At 39.9% G+C, this 24,409-nt stretch overlaps 1 long non-coding RNA gene across 4 annotated transcripts in view; it reads right to left on the bottom strand.

The window, feature by feature from the left end:
• LOC120368099 (uncharacterized) overlaps nt 1-24,409 on the bottom strand; it is an 80,293-nt gene that overhangs the window by 49,532 nt on the left and 6,352 nt on the right. For all 4 annotated transcript variants that reach the window (XR_012517797.1, XR_012517796.1, XR_005582315.2 and 1 more), the window contains exons 2-3: nt 7,329-7,657; nt 5,189-5,407 (exon numbers count right to left, since the gene is read on the bottom strand). This is a non-coding gene — a long non-coding RNA (uncharacterized LOC120368099). The remainder of the gene's footprint in view (nt 1-5,188; nt 5,408-7,328; nt 7,658-24,409) is intronic.

Raw genomic sequence — 24,409 nt, 5'->3', positions numbered from 1 at the left:
GTGATGGGGACAAAGAGGCGAAGACAAGGGAGGCAGTGCCCACAGCAGGAATTCCTACTCTGCAACTTTGTTCATAGTGGTCCCTACTTTTAATATATGTGATGTATTAAGACAGACAATTCTAAGGTTGCAGCAACAAGGAAAATGCAGCTGGCACAGACAACTCCTGATTCTCTTTTTCATGACAACCCTATTTGTGCTAACCTTTGTTTTGGTTGCCAAGTTCTTGACAAACCCTAGTTCATTCCTGCCGCTATGGGGGAAACTCTAACCTTTGAGGGTATTAGAAGGCTTCTGCTCCACAGTCTCATTGTGGGTTTATGCCTCCAATTCCTACTCTGGGCTCTGTGTGATGGGGAGTAGTGGAGGCTGTGGTCAGGCCACTGGGGGATACCCGAGTCCAAGCAGGCTTGACATCCACATGTGCAGTCAATTCTTGATTATCCACACCAATGGTCTGTGACCCAGGCCCAGGTAATCCCAAATAATTGACAATCCAAAAGGAATTTCTCTTTGGTTTTGGAATATGCTTTGCTTTTTCCAGCTGCAGATCCCCTCTCCCACTTACACTTCTCCTTGTCAGATATTAAGAATCATTCATGTTCCTTTAGTTGGGCACTTGGTCTGAGCAATGGCTTGAAGTCAGCGTCATATTGAAAATTTGCCTACTCCATAGGCAAATGATTCCCTTGCAGGCAGTTGAATTTGACAGTATCATATATTGCATAAAGAATCATCTGTCCAGGCTAGTGTTGTTAATTCATTCATTCATTCACCCGTTGAACACACATGCATTGAGCTCCTACTGTGTTCTAGGACTGCACGATAAATTAGAGATATGGAGATGAAAGATGGTGCCCCAGCTCTCAAGGGATGTACCTTCTAGTGGGGCTTAATGGAATAGATTTTAGTATTTGCCTCTGGACCTGCACAGACCCACTGCATATTCACTTATCACTCCCATTTTCGGCTCCTCATCTAACTCCTTTTGTTTCAGGACTTTAAACATTTTGGGGAAAGTGCTGTGGATGATTGCTGGGTTGGACAGTGTTTCCTGGAGATGGAAAGAATCCAGGCCACTTTTGTTTTTGAGGGTCCAGATATATTAAAAATAGAAGAGATGCCAAAACAGGGGTGAAAATGTGTGGTAGATTTTAAATCTTTACATTTAATAAATTAATATTTTAATACTCCAAAATTATACTGATCATATAACTGCATTTGGAGAAAATGCCAAGAGTCTAAATTCCAAGCCCTTCATGAATGTGAGATCTGGCTCCTCTTCTTCCCATTCCCCACTTATGCTCAGCCTTGCCAAGAAAAGCCCTCACTGTGGGGAATGAGGTCTAAGTGGGATTGAGTGGGGAGCCATTTTAATACTCAAAGGAACCTCTACAGACAGGAAGCACGGTTGGTCCACGGCTCCGTGCCCTGTGGTCCACGGAATAGTTCTCAGTAGGGCAGACACATCTTAAGTCCTTTGACTCAAGAGGCATCAAATCAACTTGTTTCTACAAAGTTCTCCTGTTCCCATAGCGCCGAAAGGATCCTAGCAGAGTGCCTGGCTACCAGCTACCATTCTGTTAAGCCCAACCCTTCCACACACCAGTATTTATCCTTAGCTCTCTTGTTGAAAAGCCCATGGAATATAAGGAACTTCTGACAATGTGAAAATTGGAGTTAAGGCTCAGAGGTTGCCACTCACATTTTTCTGTTTCTGAACATAAAACAATAAAGAGAGCATACTAAATAAATTTCTGGTGACATTTCACCCACTCAAATTAGTTATGATGGGTTCTGTAAATTATTTTTATCTTAATATCCATCACTTATGAGCAATTTAGCAGGAATTCCTTCCCAGAGAAAATCAGTGAAATGTTTGTAAACTGTGTTTTCAGATATCAGTTAACAGGAATAGGAGGAGAAATTTTCTCTGTGTCTTTCCTCTTCCTAAATGTTCAGTGTTGGTTCATGTTTGAACTCAGAAGTATTAACTCCCACAACCAAGACCCTGGGTCCCTTGTGGTCTAGAAACACAGACTAGTTAAGGTGTGTTAGATGGAAAAGGCCTTGGGCTGCTTTCATGGCTAATTTGGTATATTTGAAATATCTGTCGAGGAGCCAGGATTATAGTTTCAGCTCTGCCTGGGGCCCTATTAATACACAGCTTAGCTTTTTGCTTCCTGGAAGAATCAGGCATCTTGTTCTTTTTTCAACTTCCTTCAGAGTATCCCATGCTTCACTGCAAAATCTCTACTCCTCTTTCGCCTTATCCTTTAGCCTTTATTTCTGCTCCCAACATCTAATTTTTTATTTATTTTTCTGGTTATTTCAAACAGGAGTGATTCACAAGTCATGCAGACTAAAATTGAAATGCTTGTGGTTGCTAAAAGGGCATTCAGAAGTCAATCCTTTAATACACACATCTCCCATAGGAGAACTTGTGGTTTAGAGGCATTCTCTTGTGTGTGTGTGTGTGTGTGTGTGTGTGTGTGTGTGTGTTTAAAGGTTTGTAGGTCAAATAGTCAGAATAGGAGATTGGAAACCACGAAAAGAACAAAAGGAATGGACTTGTGGTTGTGAAGAAGCAGGTGAGAGCGGAAGGCCTCATTAGTCCCTCTAGTGGGGAGAGATGAAGTTAGCGCAAACTTTTGTGAAGTCAGATTCATTTTATATGGAATGTGATGATTTGCTGTCCATCGACAGAAAAATTCATGTTTTAAAGGAAAGCTAACATTTAGTGAGCATTTATTGTGGCAGGCTCTGCATAAGTGCTTTACATAAATGCCTCTCACTCCATTTTCCCCCAACATTTCTATGAATGGGACCTGTAAAAATCCCTATTTTACAAAGCCATGAGTAGAGAGGTTAAGAGTTGACCTTGGGTCTGTATGACTCTAGAGTCTGAGGGCTTGACCATCACCATGACACAAAACACATGCTTAGGGGCTACTCTCAGAGCAGAGGGGACTGGGTGGCATTTAGCCTGTCATCCCTGTCTTTGTATTGACTAGGAGAGGGAAACCAGGACTGGTTTCAGGTTTCACTCTGTTCCAGGTCCACACTGCTGGGTAGCACTCTGCTATAAAACTTACCATTTTATAGTATCTTGCAACTGTGTGGCTTGGAAATGTATGTGGGGCTCAGCTGGCAATTCCACTTCTAGTAGCTTTGCTGTAGGTCACTCGCTGGTATTCAGCAGGTGGATGGGTTGGTCTAGAGCAGGCGTCCCCAAACTACAGCCCGCAGGCCGCATGCGGCCCCCTGAGGCCATTTATCCGGCCCCCGCCGTACTTCAGGAAGGGGCACCTCTTTCACTGGTGGTCAGTCAGAGGAGCACAGTATGTGATGGCCCTCCAAAGGTCTGAGGGACAATGCACTGGCCCCCTGTGTAAAAAGTTTGGGGACGCCTGGTCTAGAGGCTCCAAGATAGCTTCAGCTGCATGTCTGCTGCCTGGCAGGCACAGGTGAAATGTTGGATTCATTTCAAAGTACAACCGCTATGTGGCAGTCTCAGGCTGGTTGAACATCTTATATAGATGCTCAGGATCCCAGAGAGAGTATTCCAAGATACAGAAACGATAATGAGTCTTGTGCCCAGAGCTGGCACAGCCTCACTTCTGCAGTATTCTCAAGCTTATTGAAAGGAGAATCACTCCTCACTGACCCTACTCCCATGCTTTCCACATACACCCCACCCTCAGGCTTCTGACCGTACCAACCCTCTGATACTGCGCTCCTTGAGGTCACCAACGATCTCTTCATCAGCAAACTCAAATATCATTTTGTTTCTGCCCATATCTTACACAGTTTCTCGGCAACAGCTGTCTCTGCCAACCATTTCCTTCTTGTAACTCTGCTTTCTTGGCTGTTCACACAACCTTCTTCTCTTCTGCTTCTCCCCAGGGAGATTCGACAATGTCCAGAGACATTTTTAGTCATCACAACTGGGATGCTACTGACATCTAGTGGGTAAAGGTCAGTGTTGTTGCTAAAAATCCTATAAGGTACAGGACAGCCCCCACAACAAAAAATTATCCAATTCTGAATGCCAGTAGTGCTGAGGTTGAGAAATCCTGCTGTGGTTTTAAAAAGAGCATGCTGGAGACAGGATGAATCTTGGCACAAAGGAAACTCACTAATGGCAGAGTTTCTGGCCTCCTTGGGGAGTTATCTCTGAAAAGGGACTCCTTTCTGGTAAACAACATGGTATAATGGAAGAGAAAGGACTTTGTGGTCAGTAGATCTAGGTTCAAAACCTAACTTTCCTAAAGTAGAGGTCATAATTTTTATTTTGTGGAGTTGTCTTGATGAACAAATCAGATAACCTATATAAAGTATACAGCAAGTTCATAAATGGTAGCCTTCCCCCTTAAATCACATGATATGGCAGATGTCCCTCTCAAGACTGGGCTCAGTTCACCATTTAATATTCAGGAGGTGGTTGGCACATAATAAGAGTTGAATAAATATTTGCAGGATGAAATATGAATAAACTCATTGCCTTATTCCTTTAAAAGTTTGGTTGCCATGAGAGCTCTCTAGCTAGAAATGGTTAATTTTTTTCTGTCCTTTTCACAAACTAAGGTTTAGAGATACGTTTCATGACTCTACATTGTAGTCTGGCCCCATCATTATAAGAGCCAGTGAAGTTTTATGAGCCTAGGCCATTGGTTTGGCATGCAATCCTCCAATTAGAGGGCATGTGACTGCCCATAATATAAAACATGAAATATGGACAGCTTTGTTCTCTTGTGGACACAGCAAAAGTGGCAGAGAAGAATAACAAATTCAGAGACCTAGGTGGTATCTCTTGTCCTCAGTATGGATACTAATTGTGAAAAGAAAAGTTTGTATATTTGGGCATGGGGAGTGGTCTTTTCCCCTTTACCTTTTTGGTGCCTATGAACAAGGCATCAGCCTAACTTTCTGCTGAGATTCAAAGACGGAATTACCATGGAGACCACGTCCCTTGGGATTAAGTACAAAATCATTGACATTAACATCTCCCTATAGCTCCTTGCCTTGCTCTGATTCACCTTCCACATTGTAATCAAGGTAAGCTTTTGGAAACACAAACTTCATTATGATACTATCCCCTACTCCCTATTAAATAAATTTCAAAACATGTCATACAAGCCCCCATGTGGTCAGGCTGTTCCATCCTTTGCTTCAGACTTCAACTTACCTTCCTACCTCAAAGCCCCCTCATAGAGCTGTGTCTGTCTCCTTCATGGTCCTTGGCAAAGCTGTACAATTGTTCATTTGTTAGTGTCCTTCTTTGATTAGCATCAGTCTCTCTCTCATAAACTCTTTGCTCCATGACAGCTGGAATTGCATATCTTTTAGCTTTCATAGTATCCCCAGGGCCCGGCACATCCCCTGAGCCTGGCTCAGACAAGGCTTCCTAAATAAATGAATTATTAAACAGAAGAGATGATATCATTAGTAAACATTACTTTCCTACTTCAAACTAGGACCTAACCAAAACCCACTTTTTTTCCTCCCAACTTTTATTTTAGGTTTGGTGGCTACATGGTGCAGGTTTATTACATGAGTGAATTGCATGCCACTAGGGTTTGGTCTACAAATGAGTTCATCACCCAAGTAGTGAACATAGTACCTTACGGGTTATTTTTCAGTCCTTACCCTCTTCCCACTCTCCACCCTCAAGTAAAATCGTATCTATTGTAGTTCCGCTCTTTGTGTCCATGTATATTCAATGTTAAAATCTACTTTTGTCTAAATATGTGACTACCACTTCTATACCAAGAAAGGTGTGAGATATAAATAGTACAGGTTTATTGATGATAATAGTTATGTAATGCTAATATGCAATTAAATAATAAAATAATTATATAAAACAGTTAAATCTTCATTAATATTTGTTGAGTGCTTGCCCTGTGCCAGATACTATACTAGGCAATGGGAATACACTATTGAGAAAAATCAGAGATGGTATTTTTCATGTATTATCTTATTTAGTAGGTCTATTAATTAGGCACAATTATTTTCCCATTTTGTAGATGAGAAATTGTGACATTGGAAGCTTAACTAAATTGCTCATGATCCTACAGGCCATAAACTGGTGTGATATAGCAGTTATTTGAACCCAGGAGTGACTCCAAAGTTATTAACCATAACATTATATAATTTTAGAAGGAAAGAGATTAAGTTAGGCTTAGAAGGTAACATCTGTTGGCAAGTACAGCAGAGACTAATAATGCACCAGCGTCCTCAATGGACTGGGCATTAGTACACGCCAGACACTGTTTAAGGTGAGTCAATAAAGGCTCAGTAGGAGGAAGATGCAGGGAACAGGGCAAAGTCAGGTGGGATGCTTGGAAACTTCCCAGCTCTTAAAGTCTTTACAGTATAACTTTTGAATTAAATTTTAAAGGCAGGAAAACTTTCTGAATTCAGACTCAATAAACTCAGCATTTGTAATATTGAGACAGTGAATCATAGACTTTTACAACTGAAAAAGACCTGAGAGATTATCTAGTCTAAGCCCTTCATGGGGCTTCTGATTGAGTATAAAACTGGATAAATCTTAGGTAACTCAAAACTTTTATTTTATTCATATAACATTATGATTTATAGGCCAACCATGACCAGCTATTTTGAACAAACTACTTCATTTATGTGAATTAGTGGCCATTTCAATCAATTTATAATTACATTTGTTTATCGGAAAAGTATATTTCATTATAAATATTTTACATTTGTAATATTTACTAATTCAGATAGGAGTTCACAAATAAACTTCCTCTTAGTGAAAGAATGAGATGTGAATGATATTTTATTATCCAAAAACGTCTCAGAACCTGAGGCACACATATTGCAGAGTAGAAAAGCACATTCCCCAAATGAGATAGAAAGCTTCTGTTCCTGTCTCCCTTCCCCTCTCCCTCTATTTCTATTTCTTTAATTTCCATGCAACTACTGCATTCGAATGTCTTGGACAAGTGAGGCTACATTATGTTTTAAAACTTTTTTTCCTCTGGTCATCCACGAGACCTAGAATGCTTCCAGCTTCCAGGTCATAAAAAAAAATAACTTGGATAGAAAAGATTTTGTTATTGGTGAAACTGAAGGCTCACCTGAATGTACTTTAATGGAGAACCCTAACTCCCTAGGGAAAAATGTCTGCAAAGATATCACTGGAGCTCAGAGGAAAATATTATGTTCTAACCTTTTAAAAATTAATCCAACTATTAACAGGGATCCCAACTGTATTTTATTCAAGCCATAATCTGAAAGGTATGATGATTAAAGCAAGACAAATGTAGTGTCATAAGCAAATGTCATGCCATAGATTTACCTACCAACAAGACATTGGCATGGTTCAGGTCAGAGGTTAATTAAAGACATCGAAAGGTCATTCTGTGATTAGGTGAAAGCAGAGTTTTAATAGGGCATCAGTCCGACCCACGCTGACAGAAGATTTATGCCAGCCATGATGACATCGCCACGAATCCTGCTGATAACAAGAGCCTCAATATTGGCCTGAACAGAATGATGAATGGAGCACATATCTCCTCACACTTCTCATTACAAGCTCTTTCACTCCTGGTGGCACTTAGCAGCGTTTATTTACTGAGGTTTGAAGGTGTGGGACAGCAGAACAGGCTACCTAATACTTTTAAATGTAGACCTGTGATATAAAAATGAAACAAGAGATAAGATTAGGTCTTTGAATAATTGCACAGCTTTTCTTCCAAGATTATATTCACTAGTACTAACATTATCCCCCCTCCATGTTCTGCCAGTGTGTGAGCAGTTCAAGAAAATTAATTGTCTGAGGCAGAAGGTCAGAGGGAAAAAATCACTGATAAGCATTAACCATGCTATAAAATAGCACCTCATCACATTTTGCCTTCCATAGCCCTCAGTACGTGAACAAAAGATAATATAAAGAAAAGGATATACACATTTCCCCCTATGCCATATTTAGAGTTGTTAAGTGCTGTTCTTATTTGGATTAGATTAGGTAAAGGATCTAGAAAGGAAGCCAAATAAATGAAAAATAAATAAAAATCAAAAAAACAACTTACGATATTCTCAGCTGAAAGCAAATATAAGAGAAACTAAAGCCCTGATGAATAATGTTTACTTTTCCACGAAACTCCTTTTCAACATGTTATATATTTATCAAACCACCAGAGTGTAAATTCCATGAATAAGTCCTATCATCTCTCAACCAGTAGACACCATGAAAACTGTAACTACAGAAAAATTGTGAGTACTATAAAAGGCTACTTTCTAAAATCTACATATAAACTATTCCAGCCATTTCACAATAGAAAATAAAGTCATAATCTTTTTGCTTGGGCCATAAACAGGGGCCAGGCCAGGATAGGATCACATCACATCTAACCCCAAGCCAATGCTTCCATTTATTCAGAAACAAAGATGAGTCACTCTGATGGAAGTGCTGGAGCTGGTGACCTGCTGCGGGAGAGCTGTGAGAATCTTGTCTTTCCTTTTTTGAGGGCAATTTTATTTGTGCATAGAATAAATTGTTGGTGGCTTTACACCAACTAATAATCCAGCCCAGCACATACGACTGCTCAGAGCCATGAAAATGCACCTAGGCATGTGCCAATCGCACATACAACTTTCAGCCCCACTCATTGGCACTGAACAAACTAAATACACGTTTTCAGTGGTGTATTTAACCCCATCTGAGTATACAAAAGCCGCTAATAAAGAACGGGATTTCCTGGTTCACTTTCTGAAAAGAGACTGCTTTCGTCACTTTTACCTTAGGATATTCATTCATCCTGACAAACGTTCATGGGAGAGGTCTTTAGAATAAATAATATGGCTTTGCAAACAGCTTCTTGTCCCCTCCAGTCTCATCCATTGGAGGTTTATATGTAAGCATCGCATCCTCCAGCATTAGGACGACAGGCGGTTGCAGAGCAGTCCTGACTGGGATGATAGGTCTCAGCCAGCTACTCGTTCCACCCAGAAGCATGGAGCTGGACTGGGATTCCAAGTGGACATTAGGAAGATTGGCATGATGGCCATCAGAAAACCGTACTGATCAATTTTTGCCAGTCCGCATTCTGTCTGCTAGGATACATGGAGAGCTTCAGTGATGTGTGTGGCGGGAGAGGGGGTTGTAAATGCTTTGGGGAGGTTGGAATCACTGTACTGTATAGTTTATGGAAAGAGTACTAAGGTTTTGTAATTTGTGTAAAAAAATATACTATTTTCACAGCTACCATGGAGAAATGCAGTCATGTCGCATACCGTTTTGGCCAATGATGGGATGTACATATAATGGTGGCCCTGTAATATAATGGGGCTGAAAAATTCCTATGGCTTAGTGGTGTCACAGGCAGCTTAATATTGTGGCACAATGCGTTACTCACTTGTTTATGTTGAGGCTGGCACAAACAAACCTACTGCTCTTCCAGTTGTACACAAGTGTAGCACATACAAGAACATACAATTATGTTTGGTACATAATACTTCATAATGATAATAGGTGAACATGTTACTGCTTTGCTGTATTTTGTTGTCATTTTAGAGTATACTCTTCAACTTATATTTTTAAAAGTTAACTGTAAAACAGCTTCAGATAGGTTATTCCAGAAGAAGGCATTGTCATCCTAGGAGACAACAGCTCCATGCATGTTACTGTCCCTAAAGATATTCTAGTGGGGCAAGATGTGGGAGTGGAAGACAGTGATATTGAAGACCCCGACCTTGTGTAAACCTAGGTTAACATGTGTTTGTGTCTTAGATCTTAACAAATTAAAAAAGTTAAAAAAATTCTAAGAATAGAAAAAAGCTTATAGAATAAGGATATGAACTTCTGTGTACATCTGTGTGTTTTAAGCTAAGTGTTATTACAAAAGAGTCAACAGTTTAGAAAGGAGTTCAGAAAGTTAAAAAGTTACATTAAACTAAAGTTAACATAGTATTGGAGAATTAAAAAAACAAATTTAATGAAGCTTCAGTGTACAGTGTTTATGAAGTCTACAGTACGAATGGTAATGTCCCAGGCCTTCTCATTTACTCACCGCTCACTCTTACTCACCAGAGCAACTTCCAGTCCTGCAAGTTCCATTCATGGTAAGTGCCCTACACAGGTGTGCCATTTTTTAATCTTTTATACTGAATTCTTACTGTACCTTTTCTATGTTCAGATATGCTTAGGTACACAAATAGTTACCATTGTGCTATGATTGCTTACAGTATTCAGTACAGTAACATGCTATACAGGTTTACAGCCCAGATGCAATAGGCTATCCCATACAGCCTGGGTGTGTAGGAGGTTGTACCGTCTAGGTTTGCATATGTACACTCTATGATGGTTACATGGTATAGAGATGTTGTTGGGAGCACGATGTAAACAAAACTATCTGTTTTAGGAAGGCTTCATGTGGTGGTTAGTGGGAGTAAAAATGGAAAACGTGGGCCTCTCCATGAAAGCCACCCAAGATGGAAGGGGATTTCCACTTCTGTCAGACAACTGCCCAGAGATTACACGTGTCAGTCAGGTCCTGAGCTGTATTTTCCTAAAACCATAGTGCTTTGGTTAGGTCCTTTTGCCTTTCCACCTGGCTGTTTCTCTAGCCTATCTCTTTCTGCAACATTGGTATTTCAGGCTCTAGAATACAGAGATGCCAGCCCACAGGAGGGATGACTTTAGAGTTTTATGAGTATTTGGGAGTGTTTCTTTGTGATGTTTTCTCCATTTTTTCAAGAGCTTGGCTGCCAATCCAAGTGACCGAGGTAATTCTGAATGTCTGTGTCTCTGGTGACAAGAGCTTCCAGTTTAAGCCAAACCCTTACGTCGAATCGGCAGCATTTCTTAAAGGATGTTAATAGAATACAGTTTGCCCAGATGACTCTGGGAAAGAGGGTTCTTTGGTGCAAACCATGTTTCCTCTTGAAGATTGACAAGATACACTGGTAAATTAAAGGGTATGAGAAATCCTTGTGCAAAGACATCTGTTTAGCTTGTATAACTATAATTTTTCCCAAAATGTGACCACAGAACCCTTTTCCGTAGAGCATCTATGGACATGTCATAGAATTTATTTTGGAAAGCAACAATTTAAGGAAGCAGATGTGGAAATAAGTATTGGTAACAGTTACTAGTTGTGGCTTCAAGTTAGCATGAAAGGCACCTATGTACAGGGGCACACAAATAAGTAAGGGAATGAGAGAGATTTCAAAACTCCAGTGGCTCTTGAGGGATATAAGCAAAGGGTAAAATTGAGCCTTCTTATTTATTGTAGCTACTTAAAAAGTCTACCCACTCCTTCTTATCACCAATGTGCCAAGCAATTGTGGGTGAACAGGAGTACTAAAATGCTGACATAGGATAGCAAAACGTGAGAGCAGAGTATTTAAAATTATGTTCTTCTTTTTTCCTTCTTGTTGATGTTAAACTTCTGGCTTTGTTTTTTCCTATCCGTATGGAGCCTTTGTTTGACTGAAAACATAAAAATGATTGTCACCTTGAGCTATTCTTGGCAGGCAGGACTCAGCTTAGAGGAAAAACAAATGTATGATTAGCAAGTACATAAACATCCCAATCCAGGGCTAACTCCCCTCCTCTGCAGAGCGGAGGAGCTGTGCAGATGAGCGGAGCAACCATGAATTTCATTGAAGCATCTGGAGAATTCACTGGGAGATTCTGTAAAATTTCCTGCAAACAAGTCAGACATTATAATCCAATTAAACATAATCATATGTTGAAGAAGCTCTAGGTAGTGTCTCATAGCATTTTCTTTTTCTTCTGTATGCTTTCGGGACATCCTGATTTTTATGCACTGCATTGTTGTCTAGTTCTGTTAACTCATTTGCCTAGTATTTATTAAGGGCCTACTAGATAACAAGCACTGGCAAATTAATGAAGGATATGACATGATCCCTGCTTTAAAGAAGCTGATAATCCAGATGGGGAGAGAGACACAGAAACCAATAAATGTAATCAAGTGTTACAAATGTTATGTAGATATCTGCATAGGTATAGGACAATCCAAAAGAGGCAGTTGTCAGTTCTACCTGAAATGCCCCAAGAAGTTTCATGCAGGGATAATTGTAGAACAGACTCTTGAAGAATGAGCAAGTGGGAAACAACAAGCAATCTGTGCCAAACAGATCCTTGTGTCCTCCAGAAATATTTTGCTGATTGGTTCCATGCACATTCGGGTGATCAGAACATTCTTGAACCCATTGCATTACTATAACATCTTGCAATTGAGAATACTGTATCATCAGGGATCTTTAAAGTGGTTTATGTGAATCCTGGGGTAAGGGTCCACTAGATCCACTAGAGTGGGGAAAAAATGCCAACACTTAAAAAATTTTATCTTATCTCTTTGAAACTTCCATTTTTGAGATTGTTTTATAAGTGCATATGGCCAAATAGTACATGTTTGTAATTTATAAATAAATATACAAATGCAAGGTGCATGGTGTTTTTTTTTTTTTTTACTAATGAAGCACATGATTAAAAAAAACTTGTAGATCATCCGTATTCGTTATTCATCTATGAAGTGATTGCATTCTCAGGTTTTAGGCAGACATAAAGTTTTGAGAACACTCTTCAGCTCAGACCAATTTAAATCTGTATTATTATCATTATTATAATTTTAGAAACAGGGTCTTACTCTGTCACCCAAGCTGGAGTGAAGTGGCGCAATCATAGCTCCCTGCGGCCTCAAACACTAGGGCTTAAGTGATCCACACTCTTTGCATCCATGTAGCTGTGATCACAGGTGCACACCACCATGCCCAGATCATTTTTAAATTCTTTGTAGAAGTGGGGTTTTGCTATTTTGCCCAGGATGCTCTCGAACTCCTAACCTCATGTGACCCTCCCACCTTGGCTTCCCAAAGTGCTGGGATTACAAGTGTGAGCCACTGCACCCAGCCCCAAATCTGTATTGTTGCTATGCAAAACGCTATATTATTAAGTCAAAATATGCATTAAATAGCAGTATGCCTGGTGTAATTCCATTTTTATATTAAAAAACTGTATTTTAATATTTGTGTCTACATACATAGAAAAATGCTTGGAAGAGTATACACCTAAATGCTAATGATTATCTCTGTGTGGCAGATTATGAGTGACTTGTTTTTCTCTCTATTCTTTGCTATACAGTCTGAATGTTTTGCTATGAAGAGAAAATTTAAAAAAGAAATTCTGATTCCTTTTTTTTTTTTAACAACTCTCTTTTTGGCTGAACATTTCTCTCACATTTTAATGATGAATTATGAAGCCCTATATCATTCTAAGTATTACCTATACTTTTGATGCTTACAGAAAATTGCTTGGGGGAAAATGGTTATAAAGGATTTTGCTTTATGTTTGTAAGAATAGCACTTCATCAGCTATGTCTTTTGTCACTATGTGTATCCCTCTGTACCCCAATTAACTACAAAAAGCCCCTAACCTAATTTTTAACTTCTTGGTTATGGTTGTGTATCTTTTTCCTCAATAGAATGTTTAGATATCAAGCAAAAGGTTTTAAAAATATTTTACAGTGTGAATCAATATACCTTTAATTTTTCCGCATTCAAAACTTCATCTTCTCACTAATATTGTGACTCAAGGAAAAGATTGTCTAACATTTCTTTATCTTTCTACTGTGGCAACCTAGCTCTGAATAGAAGTCAGCTAAAAAAAAATGGTTATCGGAATACCTAATCTCTCTATATAAAGGTACCTTTTAAAAATAAACGTTTGGGCCGGGTGTGGTGGCGCATGCTTGTAATCCCAGCACTTTGGGAGGCTGAGGTGGGCAGATCACTTAAGATCAGAAATTCATGACTAGCCTGGCCAAACATGGTGAAACCCTGTCTACTAAAAATACAAAAATTAGCCGGGTGTGGTGGTGGGCACTTGTAATCCCAGCTACTCAGGAGGCTGAGGCAGGAGATTCACTTGAACCCGGGAGGTGGAGATTGCAGTAAGCCAAGTTTGTTCCATTGCACAACAGCCTGGGTGACAGAACAAGCCTCCATTTCAAAAAATAAAAATAAATAAAAAATATTTGGCTCCCATAATTACGTAATGTTTTATGAGAAACTGAAAGGTTTCCCCTGGTATATATGTTTTTTATTTGTCACAGATCTGCTGTTTTTCTCAACACCTTAGTCGTTGATATGATACAGTCAGCTATTTGGATGGAATTATCTCTCTACTTGCTATTTCTGTATTAGAGTTCCAATCCCTTAGAAGTGTTTAGACTATTTTTGTCACTACCTTTGCAATTTTAGTGTCATGTTTTGCAACATGAAAAGAACAACTTTGGAGACTCTTAAAATTAATGTTGAAATATTAACAGATGTATATATATAAAATCTGCTATGAGCCCCTTACCAGGCTGAGAACTCTCTGAAGGCACAAACTGGGTTTTCTTCCTTACCATACCCCATGTGTAGGACCTTACTGTGTAGATATTCACCATTTTTTACTCCACTGCATTGCTGCAGATTTTTAAATAGGTCCTTGAGCCCTCTATACAGCTGCCCCTGCAATAAAAGTTCAAACTATCCTGCTCCACTTATATGCAAATTTTCCTCTGCCTCTGCCACTATTAACACAGTAAGAGCAATCCCTTTTCTTCCTCCTCTTCCTCAGCCTCACCAGTGGAAGATGATAAGGATGAAGTCCTTTATAATGATCTACTTCCACTTAATGAATAGTAAATATATTTTCTCTTCTTTGCAATTAATATCATTTTTTCTCTAGTTTACTTTAGAATAAAATATATAACATATAAAATATGCGCTAAACAACTGTTTATGTTATTTGTAAGGCTTCTGGTCAACAGTAAGCTATTACAATAGTAAAGTTTTGAGAGAATCAAAAGTCATGCATGGATTTTTTACTATATGGGGGGCTGATGCCCTTAACCCTGCATTGTTCAATGGTCACCTGCATTTGTTTTTTGTGTGTGGGGGGGAGGAAGGCTAACATCTCCTACTAAGCCATCTTGGTGATGTCACTGCTCTGTACCTAGCACTGTATCTGGCCTATAGCACTCACTGAATACATTTGCCAACATTATTTCTAAGACTCGCCTCTCCTCAGCCTTATTAGACTAAAATTCTGAATATTCCTTTCCCATCAGGGATGAGCAATGACAGTGCCTGTATGAGACCAAGGAGAAAGAGGGCTAGGAGTTTCTTCTTACCCTGCTTCTCAGCATGCAAACTCCACCCTGGGATATAAAGCATGCAAGTGTCTTGTCCCTCAGCTCTGGACACACTTACCTCTAGTCTGTGATTTAGGGATGCAAGAAGTTAAGCAATGGGAAAAGGAATTTCTTTATTGAATATGAAAAGAATTAAAGATCAAGAATATATTGCCAGCTCCCTATCCTATCTATTCCATCCACCTCAGTCATCAGCCAGACACAGCATGGGAAACAATCCTTCCAGTTCTGCACCTCTAACCCCTGCCATGCATATTCTCTAAAGGAACACCATGTGTGGCTCCTGGGGTGAGCAAACCCATGACATACATGCTCAGACAATGTCCATGAGCTCCAACAACCTCTGGGAAGAGTGTGGTGATTGATTGCACTTAAGTCTTATTTGGTGAGCGTGTGGTGATGGGGTGGCTGGGGACAGCCAGGACCAAACAGGCTCAGTGTGTCAGGAGGGGCAAGCACAAATACTGGATCCCATTCTTTCCTGGATAGACTGTGAGGACCTCAGAAGAACTTTGGTTTACACAGTGGGGGCAGCTGTTGCCTCATTACCAATGGTAATTTCTTCAGCAGAGGTAGTGAGACAGAGTCCTAATTGTAGAGGGAATTCTCCATCCATTTCTCAGACTACATAAAAGATACAAAGTGCCAAAGTCTGCTGGATGTTATCATTGTGTGACTGCTGGCATGCCTGAATTTGGTATTGTTTTAGCAATTGTCACTCAGAGAAAGGAGGTAACATTTGTTAAGAGAGGAGAACAGATTACTGGTGGCTTCATTTAGAATAGTCTTCAGGATAATATCAGAAGTAGAGAATTCCTTCTTGCTAGAATACAGAAGAAAAGAAAGCAGCCAAATCAATTGGGAAGCTGAATAACTGAAAAACATCCTGTATAATTACTGGAGCAGCAAAGAAATGCCTATGTTATTTGCATCATTCGTTGCTTCAAAAGAAGAGAAGCTTAAAAACACCAATACAGATGTAAAATCTGTGTCAAGACTCCCAGTTGACACTGATAGATTCCTGTTTTTTTAAAAAAAGAGATGTTTCCAAAAAGTAAAATAAAATCTTACTGCAAATATAGTAAAATTGCAAAGGAGGGGTGAAAAGTACCTTCAGATGTGTGAGAAATATCAATCTGCAAAGTCCATTATCCAAAGACCTTGTACATCAATACTAGATTTGAATTATGGAGCTGGGTTGCGCCTTCATTTACATGGTATTTCCCCAAGTAGCCAGATAATATCAATATCTTGCATTTATATGACAATCATCTTCCCAGATGGCTTCATTAAATTGTATGTTTTATGAGACCCACTTTCTGAAATGTGGTCATCTCTGAATGAGAATGATGCTCCTGGGTAACTTGGGGCAAGGGAAAAATCGTGTTTTGCATTTATTCTGTCTTTCTATCAGTGATCATAAAAATCTCCAGTTAGCAAGCATTTCCTGAGCATCTGCGTGGGCAGAGCCCGAGACGAGGCTCTATGTGGTAACATACGGAAGATTAAAAGGTGTGGTCCCAACCCTCCAATACCTCAGTCTCCATTAAGAACAATTTTTCTGTTTCACAAATGTGAAAACTTGTGGCCAGGCAAATTTAGAGAATTGGAGAAGGTCACGTAGTAAATTTGTTCCAGAGAAGTTAGCCCTCATTTCTAGGACTGGGTCTACTTGGTTTTGAGAATAACAGCTAAAAAATGTTTAAAATATGTCAAACCTCCATTTAAGTGTTAAGGCTTTGGTTTTTGTGAAGGCGGAAAAGACCAGTTCCCAAATAGGAAAATGAAAAAGGGTCTGTTATGCTGTCAATATAGATTTGTAAATATTTCTAAATATCTAAGACTTGTGATAATTGTAGTGGAGGGACAAAAGGAGGGTAGGCTTCCAATCTTGAAGAATTTGGCTGATTTTAGAAGTAAAATTATTGCTGATATGTGGTAATTTCAAAGAAATAAGAAGCCTCCCTTGTCCCTTGAATGAGGATTCTATTTGTTGGCTTATTTCTTCCTACCTTGTAAAATTGCAAGGAGTCCCACATTTAGCCAACCCAGAAAAATGTCTGGCACACATCAATCACTCCATGAACAACTACGAGCAGTTTGCACTGTGTAGATGAGTTTCTCATAGCTTTTCCTAAGAACCTAGATTTTAACGGGTTTAGAAGTAGGGTGGGGTGGGGAGAGGAGAGATCGGGGTAACAGGGGCCAAGGAAGGAAAGAAGAAATAGCCAAAAGTGAAAGAGCCTAGGGGATGGGGAAAACTTGTCTTTTTAACCTTGCTTGGGGACCCTGATGTGCAATGTACTGTATATCTAAAGATACGAGAGTATAAGACTAGCATACTTAAAATACTTACAAGCTCAGAGGTCATGGCAGAAAATTCTGATCAATTTGGGATTTGAGGCAAGTCACTTCACTATACCTCGGCTATAGATATTCCATCTGCTAAACAAGGATATAAACTAGATGATCTCTAAGATCAATTTCTATTGCATAAGATTCTGTTATTCTAGCTATATGAGAATATGGGATCATTTGAAACAGGAAGTAGGAAAAGAGTTGCTCTGATGCTTACTTATCCTGGTGAAGAGAAGAGAAAACATTAAAATCCAAAGGCTAATGACCTTTCTTAATGCAAGTCTAGCCTACCAATCAAAATATATTGGATTTGATGCTGCCGACGATAAAAGACTTCAGCCACCTTCAGATGCATTTTGAATAATGGAAGCTTCATCTCTGTTCTAGAGTTTTATACTTTTTTTCTTTCTTAAATTAGATTTTTTTTTTTTTTATAAATGTCTAACTTGTGGCTCTATCAGTTGGTAATAAAGCTTTTAAATGTTTACTTAAAAATTAAACTGTTGGCTGGGCACAGTGGCTCACACCTGTATTCTCAGCACTTTGGGAGGCCAAGGTGGGTGAATCATGAGGTCAGGAGTTCAAGACCAGCCTGGCCAAGATGGTGAAACCTGTCTCTACTAAAAATATACAAATTAGCTGGGCGTGGTGGTGGGTGCCTGTAATCCCAGCTACTCAGGAGGCTGAGGCAGAGAATTGCTGAACCCAGAAGGTGGAGATTGCAGTGAGCCGAGATTATGCTACTGCCCTCCAGCTTGGGTGACAGAGCGAGATTTCATCTCAAAAAAAAAAAAAAAAAAAGATTAAACTGTTATCTCCAAAACATTCTACATTTCAAAAACTTTTCTCACAAAATAAAAATGCTAGATTACATATTAAAATTACAGGTGCTGCAGAAATTCAGAAAGTAGATCATTGTGGTCATTAGGTAATCAGGAAAACCTTCAAAGTAAAAATGGGGTTTGAAGTTGGGCCCTGAGGGGATTTAAGACTGGAATTTTTGGAGAAGAAGGCTTTCTAGTTTTAAGAGGATCTTCCAAAGAGCAGGGTTTTCCAAATTCACATAGATGAACTATTCTGCTTGAGGATGAAGTTTTCACCGATCCATGACTACTAAGAAAACTAAAGGGCAATGTGGTCGGTATGTCTAATAACAAAATCAAAGCAATTTAAAGGGCTTTCCTTTATTCTGAGACAGTGTCCTTCCTCATTTTTGTGTTAAAACATCCTTTAATAATGATAGTAGTAATGGATAATAGTTGTTTTCTTATTATTTTTTTAGAAGGTGTCTCTCTAGTTGACCAGGCTGGAGGACAATGGAGTGATCTCAGCTCGGTGCAACCTCCGCCACTTGGGTTCAAGCAATTATCTTGCCTCAGCCTCCTGAGTAGCTGGGATTATAGGCACCTGCCACCATGCCTGGCTAATTTTTGTAATTTTAGTAAAGACGGATTTCACTGTGTTGGCCAGGACGTCTTGAACTCTGACCTCAAGTGATCCACCCACCTTGGCCTCCCAAAGTGCTAGGAGTACAGGCATGAGCCGGATGTTTTCATTAAGCAATGGCATCAAATTTGTCCCAGTCTCTCGTGTTCTCTTTCTCTCTTCCTTTGAGATTTTAGTGGCCAATGAAATCCAAAGATCTGGGGACTACCAGGTAGGTAAGTATTTCTAGATGTTTCCTGTATTGCAGCCTTTACCCATGTACGCCCAAAAGTCAAGCATAGCTTTCTAGCATGACAAAGAACCACTGAATTTTAGGATTTTGTTTTTCTCTTCTTGTGATACTGTCATGGTAGTAAATGCTAATCAGGCTTAGCTGTGATGCTGATAGCTTAGTATGCTGGACCTAGAATATCTTTCAGTGATATGGCACCTTAGAAAACAACATCTGCTTTGTTTTTGACTTTTACTTGGTTTCCAACCTACATTCCACATTGGCAGCAGACCAGCTGCTAAACTGATTACCAAAGTCCTTGGTTTTTGTAGATTATTAAATAAAGAAATGATTTCACAATCCCGCCTCTCTAATCCACTAGGTAAATACTCATTTCCCTCTGGAGGAAACTGTGAGGACATAGTGTTTTAACAAAACTTTAAGGCAGGCGTCCCCAAACTTTTTACACAGGGGGCCAGTTCACTGTCCCTCAGACCGTTGGAGGGCCGCCACATACTGTGCTCCTCTCACTGACCACCAATGAAAGAGGTGCCTCTTCCTGAAGTGCGGCGGGGGGCCGGATAAATGGCCTCAGGGGCCGCATGCGGCCCGTGGGCTGTAGTTTGGGGACGCCTGCCTTAAGGTCTTCCACTTCCGCAGTTGCCCTTCTATCTCCTGGTCCCTTACTAAGGAGTACAGGGAAACTTTTTACTGTGGTAATAGGGCTTGTGCTCTGAGAAAAGATAATAAGCTCTCAATATTTTAATTGGCAAATTGTATATGTGTTTTGTTAGCTCACTATGATCGCTGAGCTGATATGGGGAACAAAATAGAAACCCAAACTCTGATTACATTTATTTCAATCCAGAGATGAAGGAAACAAAGGCCCAGATTGGGTGGTAGCTGGCTCAAGGTCACCTGGCTAGTTAGCTTAAGTACAAGGACTTGAAGTTGATCTAGTGTTCTCTCTCCTACCTCCCTCCAATACCCCATCGGAATTGAAATCATTGCAATAGCCACTGCCAAGTACTTAACAATGGATATTTGATGGTGGTCCTTTAAGTCTGTACCAGGGTGGTTTTCAGTTTTTTACTTCATCAGCACAGGAAGGCAAGGACGTCGCACTGACTCTAATATTTCATCCTTAGCTCTGGATTCCCTTGGTTTTTTTTTTTTTTTTTTTTTTTATTTCTGACTCTTCCCTCAGTTTCTTGTAGGGCTTTATGAATTAATTTAATTTCAGCTTATGGCTGGCTTTGGTACCCAGAAGAGTGGTAATTTGTCCTTTAAATTATTCACCCAGGGGAGTCGGTGTTCTTAGAAAATGAGAGGGGGAGAACCTATAAGCTTCGTCCCAGAAGAGGGATACATGACACACACTGATGCCTCACTCACTTGTTCTTCTCCCACAATACCTTATCTCCCATGTTCAGCCTTGGTTCCTATAATACCTTGTATTTCTGCAGAGCTTTTCACATTAACAAATAAAGCAATTTACAGCGTATTTATACACTGACTAGTGACTAATTATACACCTGCAAGCACTGCAATCATTCCAGACAAGCAACATTCCTCTACATTAGCTTCCCTGTAGGAAGGTGTCTTAGAGCTATTTGCAGAGAGAATTTGGGGCAATAGTCAGTCTTGGCCCTGACACTCAATTGTTGAATGTGGGAGCAGTTTATATAATCTAGAATGCACCTCTAGACATTTTAGCTCGGGCCTGAGCTAGGGGCTGGAAAGATTACAAAAAAAGAGAAAGAGTGGATGAATCTGACCCTAGCAGACCTTGCTAAAATTGTTGGTAAAACCAGCAAGGCTGGGTGTAGTAGCTCATGCCTGTAATCCCAGTACTTTGGGAGGCTGAGGCAGGTGGATCATGAGGTCAGGAGATCGAGATCATCTTGGCCAACATGGTGAAACCCTGTCTGTCTCTACTAAAAATACAAAAATTAGCTGGGCGCGATGGCACGCGCCTGTAATCCTAGCTATTCAGGAGGCTGAAGGAGGAGAATGGCTTGAACTAGAGAGTCGGAGGTTATGGTGAGCCAAGATTGTGCCACTGCACTCTAGCCTGGGGACACAGCAAGACTCTGTCTCAAAAACAAAAACAAAACTAGGCAAAAACATATGCAACAGCTCACATGACATTACAAAATCACCTGCCAGGGTGTTTTGTATGTTTTAGGCAGACCTGAAGCACAGAATGGAGGAGACTATTGCAGTTGTCAATTAAAAAGATAAGAGATGAATATTGTTAAGAGCTACCATTTAGTGAGTGCCTACTATGTACTTATATTCTCTCACTTAATACCACTGTCATTTAATCCCCTTATAATCTCCGACTATCACATACAATTAATTGAAGTTCAAAGAGGTAAAATAATGCTCTCAAGATTACACAGACAGTAAGGGAGAGCAGGAATTAAAACTCATGTCTGTCTGACTCTTAACCACTCCATTATACTCTCTTTGGCTTAAGAAAGGGATGGCAAGCATTAACAGGATGCAAATATCTAGTGTGTAAAAGTGAGTTGTGCAGAAAGAATAAGAAAAGGATTGGTAGAATTCATTTAAAGAGGCACTAAGAAAAGGAATGATATTTTCAAAGTTTAATTTTTGGCAATACGGTGGGCTGGAACCAATGGAGGAGCTCCTAAGAAACTAATATAGGCTCAGAGGATGTTCTTTGAAGAATTTAAATAGAAAAGAGACAAGTAATCACATTTAAAGATAAACTAGCAATATAAACCTGCAAGAATAGTAGATGCTAATGTCCAGAACGTAAGTGAGCTATATGAAACACGTTAGTTAGCAAAAGGAAGCGTACACTTCTATGGAGAAGGGAGAACAAGTAACATATCTTCACTTCATGGAGCCTATAATCTATTTGTTGGGCTCTGCTAATCCTCGTGTGGAGGCTTTAAAACTTGTCTGCAAATGCTCACTCTCCTCTCATTGAGAGGTGGAGTCCAGATCTCCTCTTCTCTCCCCTCTAGGATAACCTCAGTGATTGGTTGGCCAACACAGTATGGCAGAAGTGACCATGTGTAACTTAAAAGGTACCTTGTTTGATACAAAGCAATGAATAACTTAAACATCTGGTGAGAATGTCAGACCAGAGAGTATCCACCCAGAGAAAGGCACATATTTACTCCCATTTACTCCTGGGAGACCAAAGAACAAATTCAAAGTGTGAGAAGTATCAGGTCTAAGGAGTGAAGTAAGAGTGAAAGATGAAAATAAGTATTAAGATCAGGCTGGAAACAGGTCAGGCTATGGAGCACAAGCATTCATGACTGCACTCTATGAATGATACCAGTGTACTTGGGTCAGGGCTGATGTGATGAGCCATGCAAGGTGCATTTTTATGTGTAACACAGAAATGTTCCAAAGGTCAAAGGAGCCTGATAGTCCCAGACACTTACAATGTTAACATATAACAGGAGAAAAGGAGAACTCCCTAACTGCTTTAATTCCTATTTTCCCTCCGGATGAATGACTGTCACATAGAGAAGGGCAGCACTAATATTGGTTTTAAAAAATAAGGTAGGTGAGTCACCTATAAGTAAGCACTGGCTACTGAAGCTGTTTGTAAGTTTCATGACCTACATGAGGTACATTTCTCAGAAACCAAAAGAACTTTAGGATAAAACGTAACTCCTGTCAATCATTATGAAGAATCTTGAGAATTAGGGAAACCTGAAAATGGGTAAATGTCTTCTTATAAAAACAGAGGTAAATCCTGTGAACCCTAGGTAGCTAGGCTTCAGATCTGGGTTGTCTTCCAGAACAAATCCTCAGAAGGATGGCTTATAAGCTCTCAGCAAAGGAGTCAGCATGAGTTCATGAAGATAAAGTGGTTAACCTGAATTTCTGTATGAATTTACCAATCTCTAATGACATGATTCTGAATATGAGCTGGGCACACAGTGAGAATAGCTGTAGGCAAATAATTATTTCTGATGAATGGATTTAGTTAACCAAAAGGCACACCTCCAGAGTCCACCACAGGCCCCTGTCCTTGGTATTGCATTACTGAAAATGTTTATTACAAATAAGGTTCTGTCAGCATGACAGTGTGCTGATGCAGGTTGCAGGGTGCACCATTATACTGAATGCTGGAATCTGAACCAAAAACATCTTGATAGGTAGTAACTATGGACAGGTTTTAATAAGAAGAAATTCAACAGGGAACTTACAAGCCCTTTTGTTTAGGCACCTTCCCCTTGTTCCCAATAGAAAAAAAAAATCCAAATGCCCACAAAATTTTACCCCAGCAATAAAGGAACAGGATAGAGAAAACGTGGTTTGTGCACATGGAAAGGATTTAAGAGTTGTCTAAATTTAACAGCTCAATACAACTTAATAGTGGGATGTGGCTGCCAAAAATGCCACTGTGATGGGATGTTGTCTTAAAAGAAGTATACGGAACAAAAGATGTGATGGTGCAGCTCTGATGTTTATTCTGGAAGTGGTCCTATGAAGGGATAGTGACAGATCAAAGCATGTCCGGAAGAAAGCAACCATTATAGTTAAGGGATGGAGAACAAGTCACATGGAAAATGACTAAAGAAACTGGATATATTCAGACAGGACAATGATCTTCGGGGAGCATGGAGCTGGAAGAGGATTTAACAATTTAAAGGCTGGCATACAGAATTAAGTGGGAATGGGTGGGAGCTATAAAGAAGCTGGGGACACTTGAAGCCTAGGAAAAACTCCCTTGAACCTGGATCTACGCAAAGATAAAAGCAGTTTCCTCAAGAGGTGAGGAATTTCCAATCCTGAAGGCATTCAACAGACATAGGAAGGTCATTTGTCAAGGATAATATCAAAGTGATTAAGAATAAATCTGCAAAACTATGACCTTTTACCACCACTTCATCACACTTATTCCTTACAGGAGGCACTTGTATGATGAAGAAATGGAAGAACAGAGAAATAACTTGTCCCAGAATACCCAGCTGGTAGTGGAGAGCACAGACTGCAAGGCGGATATGCCTTATTCTAAACAATGCAAAGGCCCAAGGCTTTCTCAAATACAACTGAGCTCTTATTTCCAGGAGAGGACACTGGATCAATCTCTAGAAGGAGAAATGTGATCTACTGAAGCTAGAGTAGCTACCACATCCTCTGAGAATATTAAGCATCACCAGGAATCTCTGGGCCATCTATGAGATACACATACTGTTTCTCA

Source organism: Saimiri boliviensis, chromosome 5 (assembly GCF_048565385.1).
Source record: "Saimiri boliviensis isolate mSaiBol1 chromosome 5, mSaiBol1.pri, whole genome shotgun sequence".
In the NCBI taxonomy this organism is placed as follows: Eukaryota; Metazoa; Chordata; class Mammalia; order Primates; family Cebidae; genus Saimiri; species Saimiri boliviensis.
Note: the sequence above shows the minus strand (reverse complement) of the source record. Positions and strands in the feature narration are given on the sequence as shown.